Here is a 24,910-nt window from a genome sequence, read left to right as displayed (position 1 = left end):
ATGGGATGTAAGGAAATAGGCAGATTGTAAATATATACATAGAGACCAAGGAAAGGAGAAGAAGAAGAGTTGGTAGCAATTTAGGGAAAACAATTTGAGACTAGTTGAACTATAGGAAGGCATTAGTTATGAAATGCCCGTTAACTCTCAGTGGTATTAGATCAGCCACTGTAGGGTGAGGTAATCAAATATTTGAGCGTCAACTGGTTTCATTGGTAAGATGCTAAAGGTAGAAATCAAATGGAAAAATTGATAAAGTGGACTTTATAGTGTTTTGCACAATGTCGTAATTGCTCGCCAGGCTCAACATAAACACAGACTCTTCAAAACTCTTAAGCTGTTGCCATATAGCTGTAGGAGCACTCCCAAACATTCAGATTTTCAACATGTTGAAATATCAACATAACAGTAATTATTTTTAATGTTGAGCTGTATATTTCAAGTATTTTATTAATTGATGGATATAGCACTTTCATTGATATGGCTTATGATTCATGTAAAAAATATTTTAAAAATTGCAGAGGCATATATTCAGTGACTTTGCTTGTCATGCAGAAGTCTGGCAAATGTGAGGTTTTATGTGTGCTTTGAAGATGGACAGCTTTATTTTTATTTACTTCCTAAGGATGAGCAACGTGACCCTGACCTACCATTTACTACCTGCCATGTGAATTTCAAAATTAAAAAAGCACAAGTATTTTTAATTTTTCTCAGTTGCTTGAGAGCATCTGTGGCACTAATGTTTCACTTAATGCTCCAGTCTCTCTTGGAATCAAAAATGAGATATCCTTTAGAGTGGAACACAGACAATTCCCTTCCTAGGCTATAGGAAACACTGAAAGCCTGAACCAGGAAATTCTGGAAGGAGAAGGACCTTTGCCTCTCAAGTTTGTGTGTGTAAGATTGCTTTACTCTGAAAGGTTTTTCTGCTCACTCCTATCTGAAAGGCATATGGAGGAAGGAAACACTGACTTAAATTCACCACACAGTTGTTGCAAAGGTAAATCAAGTTAGAAAACGAATGGAGGGGGCCAACACCATCCTGAAGAGTAAGGTCGTGAAGTAGTGTGTGGTTGTGTACGTGTTAGCCGAACACTTCTTAAACGTGGCTTGTATACTGGCTCTATTCTTAATACTTACTGCTGGGTTCCCACCCAGAGGTGACATTTACTGCTGTTGTTGCAGATGTCAATTTGTAATTTCTTGATTGCTACCATTGAAATATCATGAACTTGGCTTGATTCGTTGTCAGACATTGCTTAAAGTTATGAACAAGGTGCTATGCAGGCTTTGGTGACTCTCTTGTGTTTCTGTTACTTCTGTTTCTGTGAAGCTGAATTCTGGCCAGGTTTAGGACCAAGGGAATGCTTTCCATTACTTGCGTTGACTTTCCCAATGCGGCAGGGTGCTCTACGTCTTCTCCATATGTCTTCCATCAGATGAAAGTATTATGTCAAGGGAAGCATGTGAATAATACTTAAATAGCTACCTGATTTGTGGACAAAACCAGGCAGAATTGTGCCTGAAGAAACAAAAATATTTCTAAAAATTAGACCCTAAACATTGGTTTAAAGGTTGTGTCCTTTGGAAGGATTTGAAGCAGTTTAGGTGCTTATGTTGCTCTAGGGACTTTGAGTACTGTGAGGTTTTAAGGAAGGCTAAGTATTCCAGGAAGTTTAAGAGCTTATGGCATCGTAAATATTTAAGATGATTTAAAAGGTTATGTCCTCTTTAGTATTTGAGTTGGATTAAGTGCTTATATTGCCTTAAGGACTTTTTCCTTATTTTGCCCTAAAAGGAACCTAGGAAGTTAAATGCAAAAAACCCTATAGATGCAATGTTTGGGCTGCATTTGAGAAATGCAAAATTCTAGGTTTCAATAGCAGCATTAACTTGACCACACTACATATGCATCAAAGATGGATAGAAAAATGGAGAGTGTCTAGGAAGCAGCTGGATATGAAATCCGGAAGCAGTAGTTTTTAATACCTTGACAGCTAATGCGTTGGGAAATGTTTTTTTCTTCTTCTGCTTGTTTTGTATGATCTGGTAAAGAAGATCAAATAGATGATCAGGATGGAATCAGATTGTGGAAATGCAAGGAAACAATTTCATCTTAGAAGGTAGAGAGCTTCTTTAATTCAACATGCAAGAAAATAGGAAACTATTTAGTTACATTTTGTAGTTTTGCTGATATTTTACCTCAATGATAAGGAATAAAGAATATTGTATATCTAGGTCTCAGTAGCCTTTTTTTTTTCCAAAATTTAATCAATTTATGTATTTATTCCTGTCTTCTGAGATGCCTTGACTAAATTCTTCATTTAAGTGTATTTACATAACATGTTTTTTGAAGTTTCTATACTTTTGCAATTGTAGGTATATTCCTAAAAAGTCTATTTTCTATTTGTTATTTTATTAACCAAACACATACACTTCTCAGCGCATAAAAAGCTAATTGAATTTCCACCATTCATTCAACATACTCTATGCTGCATCAAATAAATAGGTGTCAGTCCATCAGAACAAAGTAACATTTTTCTCACGGTCCCCTAATACAGCATTGCTGTTGGTCGGTTAGTATAGCACAGTTACGGTAGCTGTATCTGCTGCTGCAGGCTGCTCTTGCACAGCACTCCTGACAGCCATCTGGGCAGCGTCCACTCATCCCATGGGGAAGACATTAAAGTATCTCTGAGATGGTCCTATGGCATGGATAGTGCATTCTGGCAGGGAGAACATCATCAGAGTGGTGACATACCTGCTGAAATGCAGCACGAGGTGCGTGAGTTGACATGCCCCTTGATAGCAGCTCCTCGCTGATCATGCTGCCTAGACAAAAAATCAGCTTTCCAGTTGAGGTAGAAGAGTGGCATCTACAGGAACAGGAGTTGACGGTGAGGGTAAGCTGAAGCCTTCATGACTGGGCAGGCAACGTACAGCCCGTTTTCAGCTACGTAGGTGGGAAGAGTGAAGTGTCTTCCACACGGCTACTTGGCCCCACAAAGTTCACTGATAATATCCTAGGAAGCTGAAATATGCTGTCAGTTATGCCATTAGTATTCTGATACTGGTGGTAGTGCTGGCTCACTCTGTCCCAGCAGTTACAACCAAAAATCACCAACAGTTGGTAGTACAATGCGTTCAAAGGGTGAGATGGTCAGAACTGAGTATCTGGCATCTTAAGGCTGTGGCTGTGGCTCTCTTAATGCAGAGTTGAGAAAAATCTGCTGGAGAAAGACAGTTAAGAAGAAAATGAGTTACACCTCAAAACATAGGTCTAAGTGCAGTGCACTGATTGAGCTATGGTTGCTACGTGTTGATGCCATACAGTCAAATGATTATGTGTTTTAAACTGGGTTTCGTGTAATCCCGAGTTCAGCTGCTTCAGAACTGACTCGGGGTTTTCAATAACTCTTCAAAATTATTAAAATATATTTTTATATGTGTACATCTCTAATTAAGTGTAATTTCCTATTACTTTTGGTAAACCTTGTGGAGGAAGGACCCCCAATGTTTTCCTGACTTTCTCTCTCTCAAACTTAGCATCATCTGAGAATTTTAAAAGTACAGTTTCTATATGGATGACCATTTCACTGTCCAAGTTATGAAAGAAAACACCCAGTGCACCAAACCACGATGGACCCCTGTTGAGCCCCATTCCTAATACCCTTCTTTTATTACTAGTCTCTACATCAAATTTTTGAACACATTTTGTGTTCACCTTAAAATAGTTCAATTTAGTCTTTGTTTCCTTAGCTGCTGCTTATGAGTCATCCACTGCTTCTTTCCCATTCACAAACTATTTTTCTATTAAAGGAGAAATTTAATTGTTTTGCCAGATTTTGCTCATGACAAAACTATATTGGCAGGTATTTATTTCCTTGTTGTAAAAAAAAAGAAAAAAATTCTTGTTGGTCTTGTTTTTCTCAAGAATATTCCAGGAACTGAAACTTAATTGGACAAGTCTGTCATTCCTTACCTCCTCTTTTTTCATCTTTTTAAGACAGGCACTGGATTTTTCCCTTCTCATTGTTCTGGAACGACATCCATTCTATAAAAGTTGTGAAAAATCGCTAATGGCTGTAGAAAATTTCAATTAATTCTCTTAGAGTCCCGTGCACTGCAGTTAACTCTCCTACCTATTAAGGCAATGCAGCTGTTTGTAGGAACGAGGGGTAGAAATCTTACTCACTGGATTGATTGGAGTTAAAAATAAATTTCAAAAATAAAGATTATTTAATTCACTGATTTGTTTTTTACTAGCTATAAATGACAGGTTAGCAAAATTTCAGTGCAGTCAGGCATTGGAGTTTGGCATTCTTCAACTGGCTTCATGGCACAAGCCAACACCATGTTCTTATCTATCCTAAGTGTGAGCTTGATTAGGCTCAGCTGATCTGACAGCATTTAACTTATTGAAATGTCTCTTCATCTGTTATCCCTGTTCTACTCTTAATTTTTTATCCCTTTTGTCACTAGTTTTAGCTATCAGATTGTACTTGTCTTTTATATCAAAGGCTAAGCAAAATATATTTGTCTTTATCTTCTGCAAATAGACTGATCAACAACTCCTTGAATTTTCCTATTAATATTAAGGGATGTAAAAAAAATGCTTTCTTGCTGCTAATTAAATTCTTTTGAAGTTATATTTCACTTTCTGTTTTTGCCCTTCTGACTTTGTCCCTATATTGTCATGTTTTTCTGTCTTGCATACTTGTGTTCATGGATCTGTACTCTCCTTAAGGTGCAGGTCCTTGAAGAGTTTGTCGTTAGTTTTTTTCAACATTGACTTAGTTTACTCTTATGCCTGAAATGGTATTCCTTTATGGAACTGCTAGCTGTCTTGAACTCTTTCTTCTTCCCTTCGAGTTACCTTTCACAGGATCTTGGCTACTATTTCATTTATCCAAGTCCCCTTCTGTAATCTCCGTTGACTTTATTCTCCTATTCTCCGTTCTCCCTCCCTTCCTTGGAAATGGGAATTCTCTCATGTTATGGTTACATTCAACCAAGCTGCCCTCAATTTTCACGTTTCCAATGAGTTCTGAAGGATTGAAGTAAAATCTAAAACATTTTTTGCTTTGAGTGTTTTCCTCGGTTTCTGTACTGAAAAATGGTTGCCAACACATTTCTGGATGGCCTGTGTCCTGCTGTTTTCTAAAAGATGACCAAGTAGTTAAAGTTCCTTATTATTGCCAAGTTCTGCTGATACTTGGTTGTACACTGCTTGGTCACAAAAAAAATCTCATTCTCATGATCTTTTTTTCTGAAGAGAGGAAGCACAGTGCAGTATGCAGCAAAGAAAGAAGCGTGCTGGAAGTACAGGCAGCCAAATGTCAGCAAAGATGTGAATTTATCTTCTTATACTGCATTGGTAAACAGACTGAATTTCAGCTTATGGTTCTTGTGGCCACATCTAAAACAAAAAAACCCTTTTGGAAAATCAGAGATGGTGCCAGAAACAATTATGAAAGTGATTTAAGAGCTTGAAAATTGCCTTGCAGTGAAATATTTAAGGAGATCAGTCTGTTTACCTTATCAAAAAGATGTTTGAGAAGTGACTTAATTACAGCATACCTTCACAGAGAGAAAATACCCCGTGCTCTAAAGAGCTCTTTAATCTAGTACAGAAAAAGCACGACATGAAACAATTGTTTTAGCTAAAAGAGAATTTATTCTTTAATCAACTGTAAGTGTTTGGGCTCAATAATAAGGTAACTGCCTGAAATTTTATATTCTGTGATATTATAGGAAGTCAGACTTGATGATCTAATGGTCCTTTCTGACCTTAAATTCTCTTTAATCCATGAATCTTCTCAACTTCGGCCGTTCTTCTGCAAAACACATGGCCCTCTTCTTGACAACCTTGACAGCCTGCAGAAAAGAAATACACTTGGACTGGGAGGGACTTGCAGGATAAGATAAAAAATGAGAAGGGGAGATTTCCTTTTGAACTAACTATGGTTCATTATGGAGGATCTGATTTCTAAAGGCATTTTCTAAATTTGTGACTGGTTTCCATTTTCTTATTCTAGGTGGAGGGCCCCTTCCAGAAACCGTTAGTCTTGGTTGTTCATTTATTCTCTGATTTTATAGTTAACTGCCCTCTGGCTGAGATATGTGCGCATTTGGCCAGCTTCTAGTGGGCTTCATCGACTTTTTTCTTTAAGAAAAATTCAGAAAGATGATGCAAGACTTGATATCTGGAATACAGAGACCATTAGTGAATTCTTTTATCATAGCTCACAGTAAAAGTTAGGAGTTCTCTCTGGTTATTGTCTTTTACAGTATTAAAGTGTTAAACTCACTTCAGTCAGAACTATGCCCACTAGCCTTTACCCAGTGCAGTACCAAAGCTGTGGGCTACCCATTGAGTTATTTTTATTTACTTATAGGAATCCTGGAATTTAAGGAAAGAAAATATTCGTGTTAGGAGAATACAGACACTTGCAGCACAAATCAAGAAACCATCATAAACCCTTCTTTCCCCCCTCACGGATTAACATTTGGGCTTTGACATGTGCCTTAGGCTAAAGTTTGGCATTAAAACCTTCTACCCAAGAGCAGATTTTTTTTTTGTCAGATTTCTTTTAATCAGTCATGTTTTAGGAAATGCAAAAGCCAGACAGCATTACACTAATGCTTCCATGTGGATCCACAGGTTTGAAATTTTTGTGTCAAGAGAGGAATGACTGGTATTAGGCAAATTTCTAAGAGGTTTGGGGAAACCTTCATGAGGAATAGATGAGCCCATGTTTGCTTTCCCACATGCCTTTCTTACACCTCCCACATAAACAATATATGAAAACATCTTTAGGTGTAAATGCTTTCTACCTTTGTGGCATCTGGGTATCTAGAGTGGCTTCAACAATGATATGTTTCGGAAATCTAGAAACAAGCTTGTTATGTCTTGAAAATGAGGCGTCACTACTCTTATACAAATCACTAGCAAAGTGCTTTTCTTCACAACAATTGAATTTATCATGCCTATTTTAAGATTATTTTCAACAAACCTTTCTGTTTATTTTGCTCTTGTAAATCCTGAGATTTTGCTCACCTTGTTGGTAAAAGAGTAGTAAGATTAAGAGATGTTCCACTTCATTTACTTGAAAAAGCCTAACAATATCAAAGGTAAATTAATGTGGTTTTTTAATTTTTATTTTTTTACAGATGTTAGAAACCGATAAAAAATAGAGTATGCTTTTGTTTATTTTATAGTGCTTGTGTCCGCTTTGATGCCAGATTTTTCCATTTTTCAGTTTATTTTGTAACTTTTTGAAACAAACAACTGTCTCTTTTGCAACAGCAACTGCCTAGCTCTTGTGCCTCCCAGAGTGCAGTCTTCTCACTCATGATGTTGTGAGTGTACTTCATGTTTTGTTGCTTTTTACATGGAATGCTTTTAAAAACCCATGAACATACTTACTATTTTGCTTTCTGCTGTCCTGCTGAAAAGATCAACAAGGAGAAACAGTGCCACTGCACTCTTTAATTCAAAATTCATTGCAGTTTCTCCATTACAAGTTTTGCTTGCATTGGCTTGATCTACCACGAACTTGGAGACCACATCCTTCTTAATGTCATTATGTTCATCACTGGCAGTTCTGTGGTCTGCTCTTTGGTGTTTGCATAAGCCATGTTAACACTGAAGCTTGACCAAGATTCATTTACCACAAAGACAGTTAAAAAAAAATAAAAAAGATTATATATTCTGTTTTTAAAATAGCAGACATGTCCATGTTCGATGCAAACAAGCGAATAGCATCCAGGGGATGGCAAGGTGTTCAGTGGGGTGTTGCCTGTACCGAAGCAGTACTCTGTCTCTCTTCTAATTCTGAAATGAAAGCAATGTGTCATGGTTTCAGACACCCCTTTTATCGCCCTCGTAGAAATTCAGTGATAGGATGTGACACAGTGCACCACTGACCAAACTCCGTGGTGAATCAGTGGCTTTCAACGCGTTCATCTTGCAGTGCTGCAAGTTGCTGCTGAGGAGCTGTATCTTGCAGCGTTTGAAAAGCGAGCGTGTCCTGTCGCCCGCAGGAGCTCAGTGAGAGGGGGCTGCTGCCTGTCAGCGCCCCGTGCCTTCATCGCATCTTGCCTGTGTGCAGGACAGTCCTGTTGTCATTCTGAATGCAGATGTTTGCCTAAAATAGGACAATGTGGTGCTATTAAAAAAATGAAGTAGCAGTACAACGTGATGCTGTGTGCAGCTTCGCTTTGAGCAGGGGCACAAAATACGTTTGGAAAGCATGGGAATTGGAGCTTCCTTGGTGCCATTGCAGCATATCCTTTTTACTTTTTTCCTAATGCATGAACTAAATGGTTTTGTTCCCCAGCTCTCTTGTAGGAACGTCTCTTTGGGGCACTGGCTTTAATTTCCTTCGCTTCGCATAGCCCAGTAGCAGCTTGGAGGTGCTTTGCCTTATTCCGGTCCAGATTCTGTTGTTGAGGACATGATTCAGAGTGTCTTTTTGCCTGTGCAACTTAACTATGGCTGAAGTAAAGATGCAGCACAAGCAAGATGCCTGAAGTATTTATCCTCCCTATGTACTTGACAAAAAATTGCTTCTGCTGACTGAGAAAGATTCCCTATAGGGGCAGCAACCAACTGGAGATGCTAGACACAGGGTTTTATTCTAATTCTTGGCCCTCACTGAAGCTGAAGGAACTGTAAGCATATTAAATGCCTTCATCTGGTCCATCCTGTCCACATGATCAAGTTAAAGGGTCAGACTCCTTTTCCTTTGGTCTCCTTCTGGATCCCATATTTCATGTGTTGGGTGGTTGGGTTTTTTTGTTTGGTTTTTTTTTTTTTTTTTTTTTTTTTTTGCCATGCAGTGGCTCACCTTCACTTAGTATCAGTTAAGGATTGCAACTGGAGGGTATATGCATCTGGACTATTTCACAGCTCGGATCTTCAGAAGCTTTCATGGACTATGACTGAATGTGCTTAGGCTAAGAGGAGAATCCAGAATGCAGTGCTCGGTCTCCCCGGATAGTGGTGTTCGCAGGTCCCTTCTTCTGTTTTGTAACAGGATATTGTGGCTAACTCGATGTGTGGGTGTGGGCGAGGGATTCTGGACAAGACCTAGGAGCTTAGGTCTGCTTTGGGAATTAGTTGGCATGTAGATAGTGCTCCACCTCATGTCTGAATTGTAATGAAGTTTACACTGGAACTAAATAGCTTGCTCTCTAAAGCAAGGCACTTCTGCAATCCAAACAAAAATGACTGTTTTGAATTTGGGCGTCTTCATGGTTGGGTAACGTTTATTTCAGATGTGGAAACTTATTATTTAAGGGCAGTTGGTTTCACGTCAATGTCGTCTTTTTAGCTTAAAAATCTTAGATACAGCTGAAGTCAGTAATAAAAGTAATATTACTGAATATGTCTGTATTCAATAAGTAAAGTTTGACTGCTTTCAGTTCAGCAAGTCGAATACATCTGTGTTCAAAACCAAGGCAGTTCTCATTAGAACTACAGATGCATACAGGATCATCTAGACTGCTGTGCTTGTATTTTGTAATGTATCTACCAAGTTACCTTTTAGTATGGGGATGTTTGTGGGAAGGCTAGATACAGCAGTGTAGGTTAAGAAAAAAAGTGGGAAGCAAACTATGAATTTTCAAGCTTCTGTTGTTCTCTCAGTGCTGTTTGGTGCTTCTAATATAAGCTGTGCTGGTTTGTTTGGTTTGTTTTTTTTTTCTTTCAAAAAGTCTAAAGGATGAAAAACCATTCTTGGGAGGACTCTTTCCACTTAGTCCTTCGATTCTTTCCATAGAAATATAATTGTAAGAGGACCAAAGAAAGAGTGGCACTCTTTGAGATTTGCCTGGTGTTCGTTTGTATCAGTTGTTTATAAAAGGCGATAAATATAGTGTATAACTTCTGCGGGGAAATCCTCCTGTAAATTTTATTTTTCTACAGCTGTTCTCAGAGCTGTGAAAAAAATGATGCAACACTTCCATAACATTAAATTTGAGAAATAATTACACTTGGCAGTTTTTGTTTGCAGCAATGCACGAAAGGCTGAAGGCTTTTGTACAGTTCAAAGAGCACATTCCACAGATCTAGCAGTTGTCGGTTGCCTGCAGGGATCATTTGAATTTTCAAGGGAAAAAAGCATCAGAGTAATGCCCAGACCATTTGATTGTATACTGTCAGGTCTCTCTTTCTAAATTTCACCTATATAAAAAGTTACTTGGAAATAAGCCATATACAAAGGTGTCACACCTTAATGTCAGTTGAAAGATTTTACATCGAATTTCATTGCTTCTGGTTCTTTCTTATTGATGTTTAATAATGTAGAGATTAATACGAAACGTAAGATAACAAAAAACGAGGAATGACATTGTTCAAACACGTGGGAATGTTGAAAGTAGATAACAGCAAAGGGAAATCCCTTTACACATTGGGATCCTGTAGTTATTTGTCAGCTTATTGCATTAGTCAAATTGTACAAGATACTCTGTGTTGCTTCGCTGTAGGAGAGCCCCAGTCAAAAAGGTAAACCCTCCAATCTCATGTGCCAAGCCTGGAAAACTTGCCAGCTCCTGTATCATACTTGCAGCTCCATCACTCTCCATAAATGTGTTGACTTGTCACTGTGTGTCTGTCTAAAGCTTCTGCTTATCATCTAACAGGAGGCGATGTGAATATTTTTACGCTATGTACCCTAATAGGATTTTTGGTGAAATATTCCACGGTATTTCTTGGAGAGAAAATCTTTTTTCTATTGCTAGGTGATTATCATTATTTATTCTGGCTGTGGGTTGTTGTGCAGCTCCAAAACTCCAGAGTCTTTCCATTTTCAGTCATGAACAGACACGAAAAGTTTGAAGCTAAGAGGCCTCACTCTGAAGCACAGATATTTTTTTCCCCCCATCGTTTGTGCTAGCTGCTTGGTTTGTGTTGCTGGAATCCCTGTTAACCTCTTCCAGTGTCTTGGGCTGAACCCACACCACCACCTGATAGGAGTGGTGGTGGGGTGGACCTTCTTGGGCTCAGCGCCCTCCCACCAGCATGCCTCACCTGAAACTTCATACCTCTTCAAGGTCGCTTAATCAGTGCCACTTTAATTAGCCTTTTAATGATGAAATACAACTTAAAATACTCCCTTTAGCTTTAAGAAATGAAGGCATAGCTTGTATTTATTGCTGTCACTTGCATGGATTGCATCGTGATAGCCATCATAGGTAGTACTTGCTGGAATGGTTTCATGTCATTTGTTATTAAGAAGTGGTATAAAATACAAGTAGACAAGAAAGAAGAGGATTAAGAAATAAAAACAGTTGAGACTATAAATCAGTTAAGTAGCAGTAAATTAGACCATTGAGTAGAATTAAAATACTTGGTATGACATTTCTGTATATACTGTCCCCTTTCTTTGGATGGAAGTATTGCAGTTGTTGATTTAGTTATTTTCTTATATGATAAATATATCATGTTTTCTTATGTATTAATAGATCTTACTGAAAATCAGTCAGGCAAGTTTGGGGTAAAATTACTCTGCTCAAAACTTTTGCTTCTTTCCTACAATATGACAATAAATTTTTTTTTTTGATTATATGAGATTGTGGATGTTTTCTTGATAAAGGTGGTTTTGTTTTAATGCCGAGCATAGCTCTTACTCAGTTTAAAGAAAGAAGAATAATCTTGTTATGAAGTTGAAATAACAGAAAGGCAGATGGGACTTGATCATCTTTACATCATTGTAGTCTGTAGACTGTTGGATTCATAAACAGAGGTGACCACTGCAGTTTTGAGGTAGAGGCTCAAACTAGTACCCCCCATGGGATGTAGCCTCCATCAGACTTGTGAAATGTGGTTGGATGCAGAAGGTCCAGCCCCTGGAATAACAACTGCCCCGAGGAGAAGCCCTGATTCCAGCCAGCTGAGATCGTAAGAGCACTGTAGGGCACTGCCACCACATGGAAATAACAATATTCCCATTAGTCTGTCCTCAGCTCTGCAGAAGCAAAAATACCTGGTTTTGTGAAATGTAGAAGTGGGCTGAAATCACTGAACTAAGAATGACTTAATAACATTTTTCTAAATGAGGGGTACTTTATGCAGTCAAAAGTAGTCATTGTATTTACAGATGAAAAGTGAAGCAGATGGTCATCTCTAAACAGGGAAGTGGTTTGTATTGCATTATTGAGAAATGCTAATATAAATGTTTTAATTAATTCTTCTTCAAAAGTATGCTCATATGAGTGTCTCTCAGTATCAAGTAATCAAATAAAATAAGAATGATTTCAAATAGAAAGGACTTTATCAATTTTCCATCTTCTGAACTCAAACTCATCATTTTGTTTTTGGGAAAAGACAAGTGGGAAGTCCTTAACGAAGTGCTTTTTGAAGCGAGGAAGTGTGGCTGCCACGGGTACATACAATCAAATTCTGCTCGGTCAGGTAGGACGTTTCGTGAAACCAGAATCTGAGTAGAGCTTCTTGCGTGAATGTTATGAGCAGGATTTTGCCTTGTATAGCTGTTTGAGGTCATGTAATGTAAATATTACTGGAACTTATGATAAGAAGGTAGGACAATAAGGGAGCCCTTGTGCAAGCACTAATTGCTTTTTCTTATGCAAATACCAGTTCCTTTTACTGGCATGTCTAATGCTGTGCTTTTCTCCTGGGGCAAACAAATAAATAAATAAATAATAATAATCTGTATTATATGTCATGCCTTCAGATAATTTTGTTAACTGCTCTTTGTTTTCCATAGCCATTTCTACATTGTTGTCTTTAGCTCCTCACTGCTTGCTTCTTGTTCTTGCCTCCTCCTCATTTCTTGTTTGCTGTACCTGAGAAACACGCTGTTCTAAAAGTTCTCTCCTCTTTCATCCTTCTCCTACTTTTATCTGGCTCCCAACTGGAAACTCGAGCATTACTCTGCTCTCTCTTTCCCTGGGCTGAAGTTTCTCATTTGTCCGGCTTGCTTCTGGCAATTTGCATTAGCTTCTGTAGGATGCAAGCTTTCTATTTAGAAAATAAATTTGTTTTGCTTTCTGTACCCTAGGTACAGAAAACCTTAGAAATATGGAAAGTGGAAAAAAAAAAAAAAAAAAAAAAGGATTGCTATCTGCCTGGGCTTGCTAAAGATAGTCCCGTTGCCACTGACAGGGATTTTGTGCAGTGCCTTTGAACCCTGCAGCTGTCCCACTGTGCATATTTGCTTGCTTTCTAGTCTCATGTTTCCGCTTTCTCACATCTCCCCTCAACATCTCATTCCTCCCCATCCCTGTCGTGCACAGCCTGCGTTCACAGAGACTGTCCTGGGCTGTACCTGCTGCTGCAGTTACTCTCTGGTTTCTCTTCCCTTTACCTCTGAACTCATCATTACATAGGGTGCAACTATTCCGAGTTTTCTTCTTAGAAAGCCATCGCAGATTTTTTGCTGCTTTCCTTTCTCTCGGCTGCAGTTAGGGTGCTTTAAAAACAAGGCTCTGGACCGCATGCTTCTTTAATACTCAGCTTAGGTACCTTCTCTAAATTTTACCTTGTTCTGTGAAATTTTACACTGTTCCAGATAATTTTCCAGCGTTCTAGTGTGTTTTGCATCTCTTTGATGCATCTTCCATGACTTCTAATTAATGTAAAAAGTTTTAATTTATGGGTTTCTGTAACATCCTTCAGTAAACACTGTTTACATCGTACATTGTTATGAGATGAACCGCAAAAGTGTGAGAAACAAACTTCTCTGTGACCTGTTTGTTCCTGAAAGTGACAATCTCGTGGCATTTGTGTTAATTTGCACACTAGTAAAAGATAATTGTGGATTCATATATTTAAAAAATATATAAATTGAGAAAACATGACAAGTTTAAAATGAGCATGATATATAGCCATAACTGGCAGGATGTTTGGTAAGATACAACATGCTCATACCAGTATCCTAGCCAAACGTAAATGAAAAATGAATTTCCAATTCTGTATCGGCTTTAAGTGTGCACAGTCCTTGTATGTGTAATCCAATGAATGCTTTAGTATGTGTGTCTGCTTTATTTAGTTGATTTGCTGCATTAGTTGACAAAAGCATGCTGAAATAAGTTCCTAGAAAACTTTTTGCTTATTGCACTGACCTGGAGTGCCAGCTCCCTGATCCAGGGCAATCCACCCTAAGTATGTTCTATAAAGTTACACTGATCTTAAAATTAGAGTCACTTCTTCAGAAAGAATCCTATATCGGGAATAGACATCATGTATTGTTTGACTGTAAGCACATCTCTTCCTGGGCTTTGTATTATTTTGGGGACCGAGGAAGGGAACATGTGAGATTAGCTGTGTGAAGCACGAAGAATTCATTTCTGTATAGCCGATGAAGTCATTCATGTGCCGTAGTTGAATTAATCTCCCCAGTCACCTGAAATGACAACCACTTGTTCATTAGGCTTGCAAAAAAATCTCCCAGCACATTGTAACACAGAGTTACTATAGGATCAGCCATATGTGTATAAAGAGTGTTCCACCATCAGTTGCACTGTGTGGGACATCGCTGTTTTCTGACGGGTTCATGAGATTTGATTTCATATTTTACAGCAGTTCCTTCTATCAGCGCTAAAGTTTTAAGCTCAAAGTTACTGTTTATGGAAAAGTTACCAATCAAATGGAAAGATGCGCTGTTATGCCCCCTCCCTGGAAGTGTTCAAGGCCAGGTTGGATGGGGCTTTGGGCAACCTGGTCCTGTGGAGGGTGTCCCTGCCCCTGGCAGGGGGGTTGGAACTAGATGATCTTTGAGGTCCCTTCTAACCCAAACCATTCTGTGTTTCTGTGATTGATTCTATGATTCTGTCTGTCTAGAATATCCTGCTTTGCAAGTCTTCTGTCTAAGGGGAAGGTAGGTGGGGATTTAAGTTCTGGAAGAAAATACTTCCATAGGAATCTCTGATGGCACAGATGTTAATAGGTGTGGTTTTCACCTTGAAGTTTTTTTGTTGTGGTTGTTGGTGTTTTGTTTTGGTTTTTTTATTGATAATGTGGATTAGTTTCTTTATCCTCATTTTTGTAACAGTGGACAAAACTGACGAAGGCAAGGTATACAACTTCATAAAAATTTAAGTAATGAGATAGAGAAATGAGGAAAACAGTGGAAATTACTGCACTGAGTAAACAAATTCAAACCTTATTTTAGTAGTGAATTTATTTAAAGTGTGGTTAATTCTTACAAATTAAAAAGCTCAAAAAAACCCCATGATTGAGGAAATCCAGTGTGTTATTGGTAAATGATTACTGTGGTCCTCCAGTCTTTCAGACTATATGACATTTCAGTAAAATAAGGGCAACTGGTTGATCTTACATACTTCAGATTCGAAAGGGGAATTTTATAATTAGGGGAAGAGGTTATGTTACCTGCCTGGTTTACAGACTGCTATGAAATGCATAAACAAAAAGTTGCATTAATGATCAGTTTTCAGCACAGTAGGCAATTAACTATGGGTGGTACAAAAAGGCGACGCACGCTGAGAGGGAACTTGGACTACTTCTCATTACACATTCTAAATTTTTCTACTGAGTAATGACACATTTTTTTGTGTTATTTTGTTCTGTTCACATAAAATGTTTGTTCAATATATATTGTCATGTCCAAAAAGAAAAAAGTAGCATTGTGAGTGGTCTGGAGAATATTCTCACAAACATTAGAATGCATTTAAATAAAGCAATGTTATGCCTTCAGTTTGAGTAGTCTGTGTAGTCTGGTTACTTCATCTAGGAAAAATATTGCAGGAACAGAAAAGGTCCAGAAAAGGCCACTGAAAATGATTGGAGGCATGAAAATGATTTCATGTGAATAGAGATTAAAAAGATTAGTATTGAGAGTGGAGAAAAAAGAGGTGACATGGTAAGTGGTATATAAAATCATGAATAGTATAGAGAGGTAAAATTTGAAAATCTGTTTACTTTTTTCTAACAAAACCAGGGAGCAGGGAGACAGTCAATGAGATTTAAAAAAAAAAAAAAGGACATGGAAAAAAATCAGTACCTTTAAATGCGGGCTGTGTATGCAGTGAAACTTAGTGGCATTCAGATGTCACTGGCTTGGAGAGAAAATCAGGGTACCTGGAGTAAATATTGAAATGAACAGCTAGTAATCCCCTAAGTTATATCATAGAAATAATAAAAAAAAAATAAAAATCACAATGTATATAATATATAAAGCTCAAAACAGAACATCACCCTTGAACTGTCTTTGTGCTTCCTGTCTTCTGAGCATGTTCCTTTCTTTCAACTTTTCTCTATTCTGTCTTTACTGGGAAAAACGTTTTTCCGCTATACAAGAGCCTATTTATTAGAAGTTTTTAAAGGGACGACAACATTAGTAGCAATTTAATTAGAACTTTTACAAAGTGCAGTTGGTCGGTTGGTTGCTTTAGTTTTGTCTTTAACTGCTTGCCATACAGTGCTTCTGACTGTAAAATAAGCAGCTGTAAGCTTTATTAACCCTTCAGAAACTCTTAATGATAATGATCTTTATAATGAAGTTGAAACCCTGTATAAAGTAGACAGACAAATTCCTTGAATTTTAATACTAGTATTAATAAACATAAAGGGATTTGATATTTTAGATAGGGATGCATTTTGTTCTCAGCTTTGCACATACAGCATATAAATTCCTGCACAGGAAATAATTGGCATTGCATTGCTTTGTATTTTATTTTCATATCATTCGAATGACTAAAACAGGAAAATTGTCAAGTGATGTATATAATAGAAACAGGCTTTTAAAATTTAACTGGATCTTCTGTATTTATTTCCTGTATTTCATGGAGAAAAAGAAAGTTTTCTAACTTTCTGTCTGCTTTTTAATTTCTAACTTTTTCATTCCATTTTTTGATGCATTATATTCAAGTATTTTTCCTCTAGTAGTTGCTATTCCTTTCTCATAACTGAATGTCTTTTCTTTATACTGGCTTCTTAAATCCTTTTGCATTGCCTTTTGCCATTCTTTCTTTAATCTTTTCCCTTCTGTTTAATTTTTAAATCCTTTGCCCTTTATCTTTTTTCAGTCTTTTTAGCTGCTCTCCTCTCCTTTGATTCTCTCTTAAACATTACTGCTTCTTAACATTGTGTTCTTTCATTGATTTTTTCTTTTTGTTTTTTGTCCTTTTAATTTTTTTAAAAGTTTTTCTTTAGTATGCCATCATACAACAAAAACTTGATACAAGTGTTACCAGTGGAATTAGAAACAAATAAACACAGAAAGGATTCAGGTATGTTCAAGGGAAAGATGAAACATTTCTCTGTTTACTGAAAAGAAAAACCCTATTTACTTTTTAGTGGGCATTGAAACATTTTACCTGAGTCTTTTTTCCCTGATACCATATCCTGTGTTTCAAACCGAAAGTAATTATTGTTTCAGTATTTCATGGTACTATGCTGCTAGATTTGTTTTTTTCTTTCTCCATCCTGACAGATGCCTTTCATGCGTAGAAGTCCACATGCTTTATAATTCTTCTTTGAATCTGAATTTTTTTTAACTGCATTATTTAGAAAACAACATATCTCTCTGTAGTCTTTTATGGACTTTTTTATTTACTTTTGAGAAAAAAAAAAGATTAACAGAATACAAGTGTTCACTTTAATTCATTTAAAAAACTAATGTAGAGATCATTCAGAGTAGCCAGTAAATATATAATTAAGTTATTTACTCTGTAGTTAGTTGGTAGTTACTTAATAACTTCTGCATTTTTAAAAAGGACACTTTTCATTTGATGTAAATAATAATGCTCTTCCCCAGGTCTGACACAAACTTTATTTTGTTTTGTATTAAACGTTAATTTTTAATTTACTCTGCATTACCTATAACGTGAATGGAGAATGAAGCCTGTATGTAGGAACATTATGTGCATCTGGGAAAATTAATACAGAATATATTTTTTTGCAGTTTAGATATGTATTTGCAGCATTCTCCCATGCAGGTTTCTGTCTAGATTCGTACGTCGAGGTGGTAGTGTCAGGATTACCTAAGTTTCTTAATAAAGTTTTGAGTTGCCATAAGACTTGAACAGGAGAAGTCTGCCAAAGAGCAAGTTTACCTACTGTCTCCATATTTCCTCAGGGTACTAAACGTATACTCCCAAGAGCAGGAGTCAGTGAGCCACTCCTCTGCAAATCTGTGAGAAGCTGGGAAATGGGAAGGGATTTAAATATTGGTGTAAAAGAAATTTGGATTTCACCAGAAGCTTGTAAAAGCCACTGCAATCAAGAAACCAGATTCGCATCACAGAAACTTCTGTGGAAGTGGATTTGGGAGTTCTCTCTATCTTTAATAAAATATTGCCAATTGGAAAAGAAAGTATTCAGTAAAGAAAGTTGGGAATTTCAAATAAAAAACTTAAACTAAAATTTTACTAAAATTTTTTATCTTCAGTTAAGCTTTCAGTACTCCGGCACTGAAAGTGCTGCTGTAGGCACAGGACAGGGAATGAGGAGCCCATGGGGCAGTTACCTGCCTGGGACCGGCATCAGCGTCTACGTGTTTTACCTGAGCATTGAGCTATGCGTTGGATGTCTTCATCTGACGGCGGGGTGTGTTGCTGACATTTCTCAAGTACTGCTGAGCTAACAGTCGTTGGTTTGGCGTGGTGCAGTGTCTGTGTACAGCGGCCTGTGAGTATGGAGCTCTGCTTCCAGCCTCCACGGGGGAGAACCACATTGAGTGTCCCTTCGGCAGTGGTGAATGTGTCCTTGGACACAGTTGCTTCATCTGGCCTAAACAACATGACTGACATCCACTGGCAGGAGCAGTGATCCAAGGTTGACTGGTTTTGATATGAAAATATTTCTCTACTTCGATCGTGTCATCTTAGCTGATTTTAAAACCTTAAAAGAAATCATAAAGGAGGAAGCAGAGATGCTGACGGTCTGCCCATGAAAGTTCTTGAAACTTTTCAGCTGCTTTTGGACATTTTTCCTGTCCATGTTGTGACTGCTTCAGTAATTTTTCCAGCTGGTAGAGAACACTACAGAATCTACAAAGATGTTGTGGCAGATGCTGCGGTTGTTGCTGCTTCTTCAATTAAAAATAAAGAAAATTTATTTTGCTTGGTGTAGAGGAATATAGTGTTTGTTGCTGGCTTGTTAGCCAGAATTTTTTCTCTGGAGAATGGTCAACCAATCTAAAATAACCTGAGAGGGAGTTTAAAACTTCACGTAACAGGTTACTAAGCAACAAAGCAGGCTTTTGTTTTGCTTTAAGCCTATTTTTGCTCATATTTTTAAGAAAACAGAAAGCAATCATGGTGGCTGGTAAGCAAAGGCTTTTATGAGCAAAATTTCAATTGCAAATGACTTAAAAAGCAGTCAGCACTGCCTGGAGATACGTGCTAACCGGCAGGCTGAGACATTCTGTATTGCCATCGTTCAGACACTTGAAAGAGAGTATGTATAGGCAGGAGAGAAGAATTTGCCATTCAATAGCAGTAGGCATTTCAGCAAGCAGAGGTGCCCTCTCCCCTGCGCCGCGTTACTGTGGGCTGTGCCGCATTTGTTTGGAGCATTGGTTCCACCAGTCCAACAGAGTCAATCGTCAGCGCTGCTTCTTTTATGTTCTTAGTCTAATTAACAGAAGCAAATCACCATAAAAACTTCGTGGTACAAAAGCGAAAACCATTGAAACAACCAACGTTTATTATTTTAATGCTATGCGTCAGGTTTTTTCCCAAAGATGGTTTTCCTTTGCAGTATTCCTATCCCATATGAAGAAAACCTGTCCTAGATGTTAAGAGAATGGGTTTCAGTAGCAGATGAGAATAGGGACTGAATTGTCACATACATGTTAACATTGGCCTTTGCGTGCCAATGGAGAGGAGGAAATGTTCCCTTTCTGCTTGGGTTTGGATATGGAGGGAGAGGAGCAGGCAGGGTGGAGAGAGCATCTGTGCTGTGCAAAGGGAAAGGAGTCCATTCTGCTCCATGTTGGGAAAAGTCTCTGCTTGTAGACTTTCCTTTAGTATTATCTGCAGTTGAATACATAGCACTCTGCTTGCTGAGTCAAAATATGGCGGAAAACTTGTAGTCCACATATGACACTATGATATTGTAAAATGTGTAGGAAGGGTTGTCTTTTATATAAATTTGTGACTTTAGTATGTCATGCATTTATAATGGAAGATTGGTTTAGGTTTTGGCTTTTTTTGTTCTAGCTTGCATGTATATGTTCCATAGAGGCACAAATCCTGCACTTTGTCTCACATCCCACGTATAAATGAAACTGCATAAAGCACTAATTGGTTTGCTACTGCAAATCTTTTTGTGCATTTTCATGTGTGTGCTTTATTCAAGTATATTTGTTATTACGGATTATTTGGCAAGAAAAAGAAAGTATCTCCTGTGTCTAACCATTTGAACAGATATTTCTTTTTCTGAAGTCAGTTGTTTCTCAGTTGAGCAGTAGTCTATTTGGATTTAATGAGTTTATTCTTATTTCCAGACCTGGAGGTTGATGGGAGATCTTTTCACAGATTTAAAGTACAACAGGTTTGGGGTTTTTTTCCTCCAAGCAGCTCTGATTCTTAGAGATTTTAATTTCCCATTCTGAAACTATTCTAAATTGAAAGAAAACCAAGGGATGATTGAAAAATTTTAGGTTTATTGACGATTTGAGTTCTTTCAATGGAGCCTCATATATGTAAGTGCAGGTATACATGTTTGTGTGTGTGTGGTATGCAGTTGTTGATCTCTGAACTGTTTTCAGACTGTGCTGTATGGGATTCTGAGAACAGTGACGAACCAAGAATGATACTATGTGAGAGAGAAGAAAAAAATTTAGAGAATTTTGAGGAAAAGCCTGACTTTTCTTGGGTCCCTTGCAGTTTTATTTTGATCACGGAATTCTGCATGAAAACTGTGTTTCTCTGATCAGATGTTATAATCTAAATTGGTTCAAATGATCATATGCTACTTTTAAAGATGGAGATTGAGATCTATTTTGGCTGGGCATTGACAGCGTAAGTTCAGGATTTGCAGACCACCATGACAGAACCAAGTGACAGGGTGGATGTTTTACTTTGGTATTAGTCCCTAGTGATAATTTATTAATATCCTTTTACTTCATCTGATTTTTTCTCACCCTGTTTAATATGGTAAACATATGTAATTCACTTCTCCACATGAATAGAATTTTATCTTGTAGCATAAAATCCTGTCATTGCTTTTTGAAAAGCACTTAGAAAATATTAAGTAATCATGAGGGTTATTGCTAATTGCATTGGCTTTAATTTGTCACTTTAAATGTTCTAATTATTTCTTCATGAGGTTATCGGCAAACTCTTAAATAGGACCTCACTGCAAATTAGGCCCTTGGGCCAGGTTATTTATTTTGACCCAAACTTCAATTGAATATTATGATTAAAAATAGCTGAAGAATAAATACATTTTAATAATGGTCTTTAAAACTGGAAAAGTTAAAATCTAAGCAAAATTTAAGAGCAACAATCACATCTTATTATATTAATGAAAGGTCTGTCACGTTTTCTTCAAGCTGTGGATGCTACAGCTACACATATGCAGCAATTTGAATATTGAAAATAGCCCTTCCCAAGCACTTTTTAAAAAGTTTATGCTAAGTATGTCGTATGAAACTAAGTGACTTCAAGTTTGTACTGAAAGTTCGAAGTTGAGTTTATTCAGTAAAAATGTTGTACAGGGGAGGAGAACTGAAAACAGTTACAAAATATTTCTGTTCTTAGTGTGGCTTGGCAGGTCTTTCTCTCTTCGGCATACCAGGGTGAGCTTGGGCTACCCAGTATCCTACTTGTTATTTATACCAAAAATGATCTTTGTGAAATACATCAGTCTGCATCAAATACTGCTCAATGAGAAGAACTTCCAATTTTTTAATACTTCCAGCATGCTGTAAATATGACAAAAAACATACGTTAGAACAAATAGAAAATTGATTTAGTCATGATCAGTGGCTTCTCTGAACATGCCAACAAGATAGACATAGCATCCAACCAGTGCTACCTCACTGCAGCCTTCAAGCGAAGGAGTAAAACAAGGATGCATACATGAAAATGGGGGAAAAACCAGAATATTTCTGACTGAGTGTACTGGGTCTCAGTTGTAGCCCAGGAAAAACTTCCAAATGCTACTTTCATAATTTGTTGTGGTTACAGAAGTGCTCACTCAGAAATGAGGACCCAATATAAATTTGTTTTACAAACTGGACAAGCATTTTGTGTGCCATTTGACATGGAATAGCTTCTACTTGTCCATTTAAAATTCTTGCCTGCTAATGCATTTCACATTCCAATTGAGTACTGGGAAAGAATAAAAGGAGCGCTTTGTGTGTACACCGACAACAAACATTTGTTGTTCGGGATTGATTTATCGTATCTTTCACTGACCACAAGCAGTGGTGGATGATCTGTTTCCCATTTATATGAACAAGGGACAGAGTCTTATCCATTCCTGGAGGAGAACGTTGTTTCTGGAAGAGATTTCTTCTTCCTCTATTGGAAAGAAGACTGCATATGGCAGCAACGTTTCTGGCAGAAGTGTAGCACATCCTGTGATGTCTTTAGGCAGGGCTGGGTCCCAGCACAGGCAGCACATCTGTGGCACCGGAGACCGAGGAAGGGGTTAGCTGTGCTGGCTGTGATCCGCGTGACCCCTGTGAGGCTGCTGTTGGGTGAGAGCGTGGTGGGGGTCTGAGTACTGCAGGTGTATCCACACATGATGCCCATGTCTCAGCATCACTGGGATGGTCCAGAGGAGGTCTGCAAAGTACCCAAATTGTTCACTGTGCAGTCATGTGGCTGCAAGAGAAAGACTTAAGGGGGTTGTGATTTTTGTATGATTTCTATATTCCTTAAATTTTGTTTTAGTAAGGAATGAGTGATGCAACCTAAAGATCATGAGAAGTTGGAGAAGGTATTTACATGTGGTGAGAACCTCTTCAGTGAATTCCTTTGCCCACTTCTGTGCAGTGATCATTGTCTGGGAGGGTTATTTCTTGCTATCAGTTATGGAACTCCAAGTGGTTCTGATATTTTTGATTTATTTTTTGTAAAGTCAGGTAGTAGTGGATGACAGACTGGCTTCCCTGTATTTGTTTTTTTTTTTTTTTTTGTGTCTATGTAAATGTGTGTGTTTGTATGTAAATATGTGTGTATATGTAAATAATACCAAGCTTGGTGGCAGGCAACAACAATAGAGGACAGCATGAGAACTCAAAATGATGCTAGAAATTGGAAATATGGTCTGAAATGAAAGAATGCTTTGCTTAGCATTAGGCAAGACTAATCCACTGAATAAATACAGACTGGGGAATAATTTGCTAGATAGCAGTTCCTTAGAAAAAAGATTTTAGGATTGCAGGTGATCCCAACCAAAGATGAGACACTGATGTGACACTGTTGTAAAAAGTGCAAACAGTGGATAATGAAAATGAAGTATGTTATAGAAGATGTATGGAACTATCTTTCAGCACTGTCCAGGTTTCATCTGGATTAATACATTCAGTTCTGGGCACTTCAGAAAAGATGTAGACGAACTAAAGATTCTGTAGAAGAGCAACGGCAGTTATAGTAAGTTTAGAAAGTGTGATAGCTTAAAGAAGAGAAGAATGAGGCAGGCTAGATAAATCTTTGAATGCATCAGAAAGCTGCTGCAAGGTTCTTCACCTTACTCTAGGTGGACAGAAGAAGAAATAATGAATTTAAATTACAGCAAATAGATTAAGGCTAGACATTAGGAGTACTTTGGAGTGGGAGGATAGCAAAACATTGGAATAGATGCTCTGGTGAGACTGTGGTCTCTTCATAACTGTAAGCCTTTAAGAACTCCCTGGCATGGGCGGCTGATCCCCTTCTGGAATAGCACAAGTGAACTAGGTGACTTCCTGCAGTCCCTTTCAGCCCTGTGGTTCTCTGCCAATAATCACGAACTGTTCTTACCCACCTCAGTGGAGGTCCACTGCTCAGCCTCTTCTGTGCATGGCCTGTCTTAAGCCTTTTAATGCTGTCAGCCTTGTGGATGGGCCAATTCCTCCGTAAGAAGTAACACAATGGTACAAAACCCAGCGACAGAGTTGAACAATCTTCTGTTAATCCTTATATACTGAGCGCTTTAATAAACCAAGTGCTATCTAGGGTAATAACCGCTGGGGTAGCTTCCATATTTCAGTATATGATGAATCAGTCGTTGTTCCAGTTCCTAGTGCAGTTCTAGCCTCTGACATGTCTTGTTACTACTTGGTGTAATTTAATTGTATTTTAGTATCTTCATGGTCACTTTGAGACAATCCTCTATTTGTTCTCCTCTTACCTATGACTTCATCAATGCCATTTTCACTGTATCTGCTTTCTCTCATACTTCATCCTGGAATTTGCCCAGACTGTGTCCTTGGACTTTTAGTGGTTTGGGGTTTTTTTGTTTGTTTGTTTGTTTTGTTTTCATTTTACACTCTGTTTCCAGGTAAGTTAGCCACTTGCATTGCTTTTACTGTTATGGCTATACAGATGACTTATAAATCTGTCATTCCACCAATGTTATTGCTCCTTCCATCTAATCCTGTGTCTCAGGCTGGATCTCTAACATGATGTCTTCCAATTATCTTATCATTTCAAAACAGAACTCTATCCACTTCTCTCCTTTTCCATCACAAATGACAAGAACATTATCCTTCTTGTCATTCAGATTCAGTGACTCAGGGTTATTTTTGACTTTTACTTTCCTCGTGCTTCATACATCCTGACCAGAACCAGTTTTTGCACCTTCTTCTTTTTTTTTTTTTAAATATCATTCAGATCAATTTTTTTCCTTCGATCCTCCTGTTAAATTTCTTATTCAGACTTTCTTGCCTCTGTCCTAACTTTTGCAGTTTCATTCTTTTTTTTTTGTTGGTTTGCAGATCAGATGTTGCCTTCCTTAAAGCAAAATGTAGTCAGTGAATTCCTT

General features: G+C 37.8%; 1 protein-coding gene across 4 annotated transcripts in view; it reads left to right on the top strand.

The window, feature by feature from the left end:
- FOXP2 (forkhead box P2) overlaps positions 1-24,910 on the top strand; it is a 439,753-nt gene that overhangs the window by 77,011 nt on the left and 337,832 nt on the right. The window contains exon 1 of one of the 4 annotated variants that reach the window (XM_054845634.1): positions 12,364-12,418. The exons of the other annotated variants lie outside the window; for them this stretch is intronic. The gene's annotated coding sequence lies outside the window, so the exon portion shown is untranslated. Of the gene's footprint in view, positions 1-12,363; positions 12,419-24,910 lie in introns of those variants that run through there. 4 annotated transcript variants of the gene reach the window in all.

The sequence above is a fragment of the Grus americana genome, chromosome 1 (assembly GCF_028858705.1).
Source record: "Grus americana isolate bGruAme1 chromosome 1, bGruAme1.mat, whole genome shotgun sequence".
Taxonomy (NCBI): domain Eukaryota; kingdom Metazoa; phylum Chordata; class Aves; order Gruiformes; family Gruidae; genus Grus; species Grus americana.
Note: the sequence above shows the minus strand (reverse complement) of the source record. Positions and strands in the feature narration are given on the sequence as shown.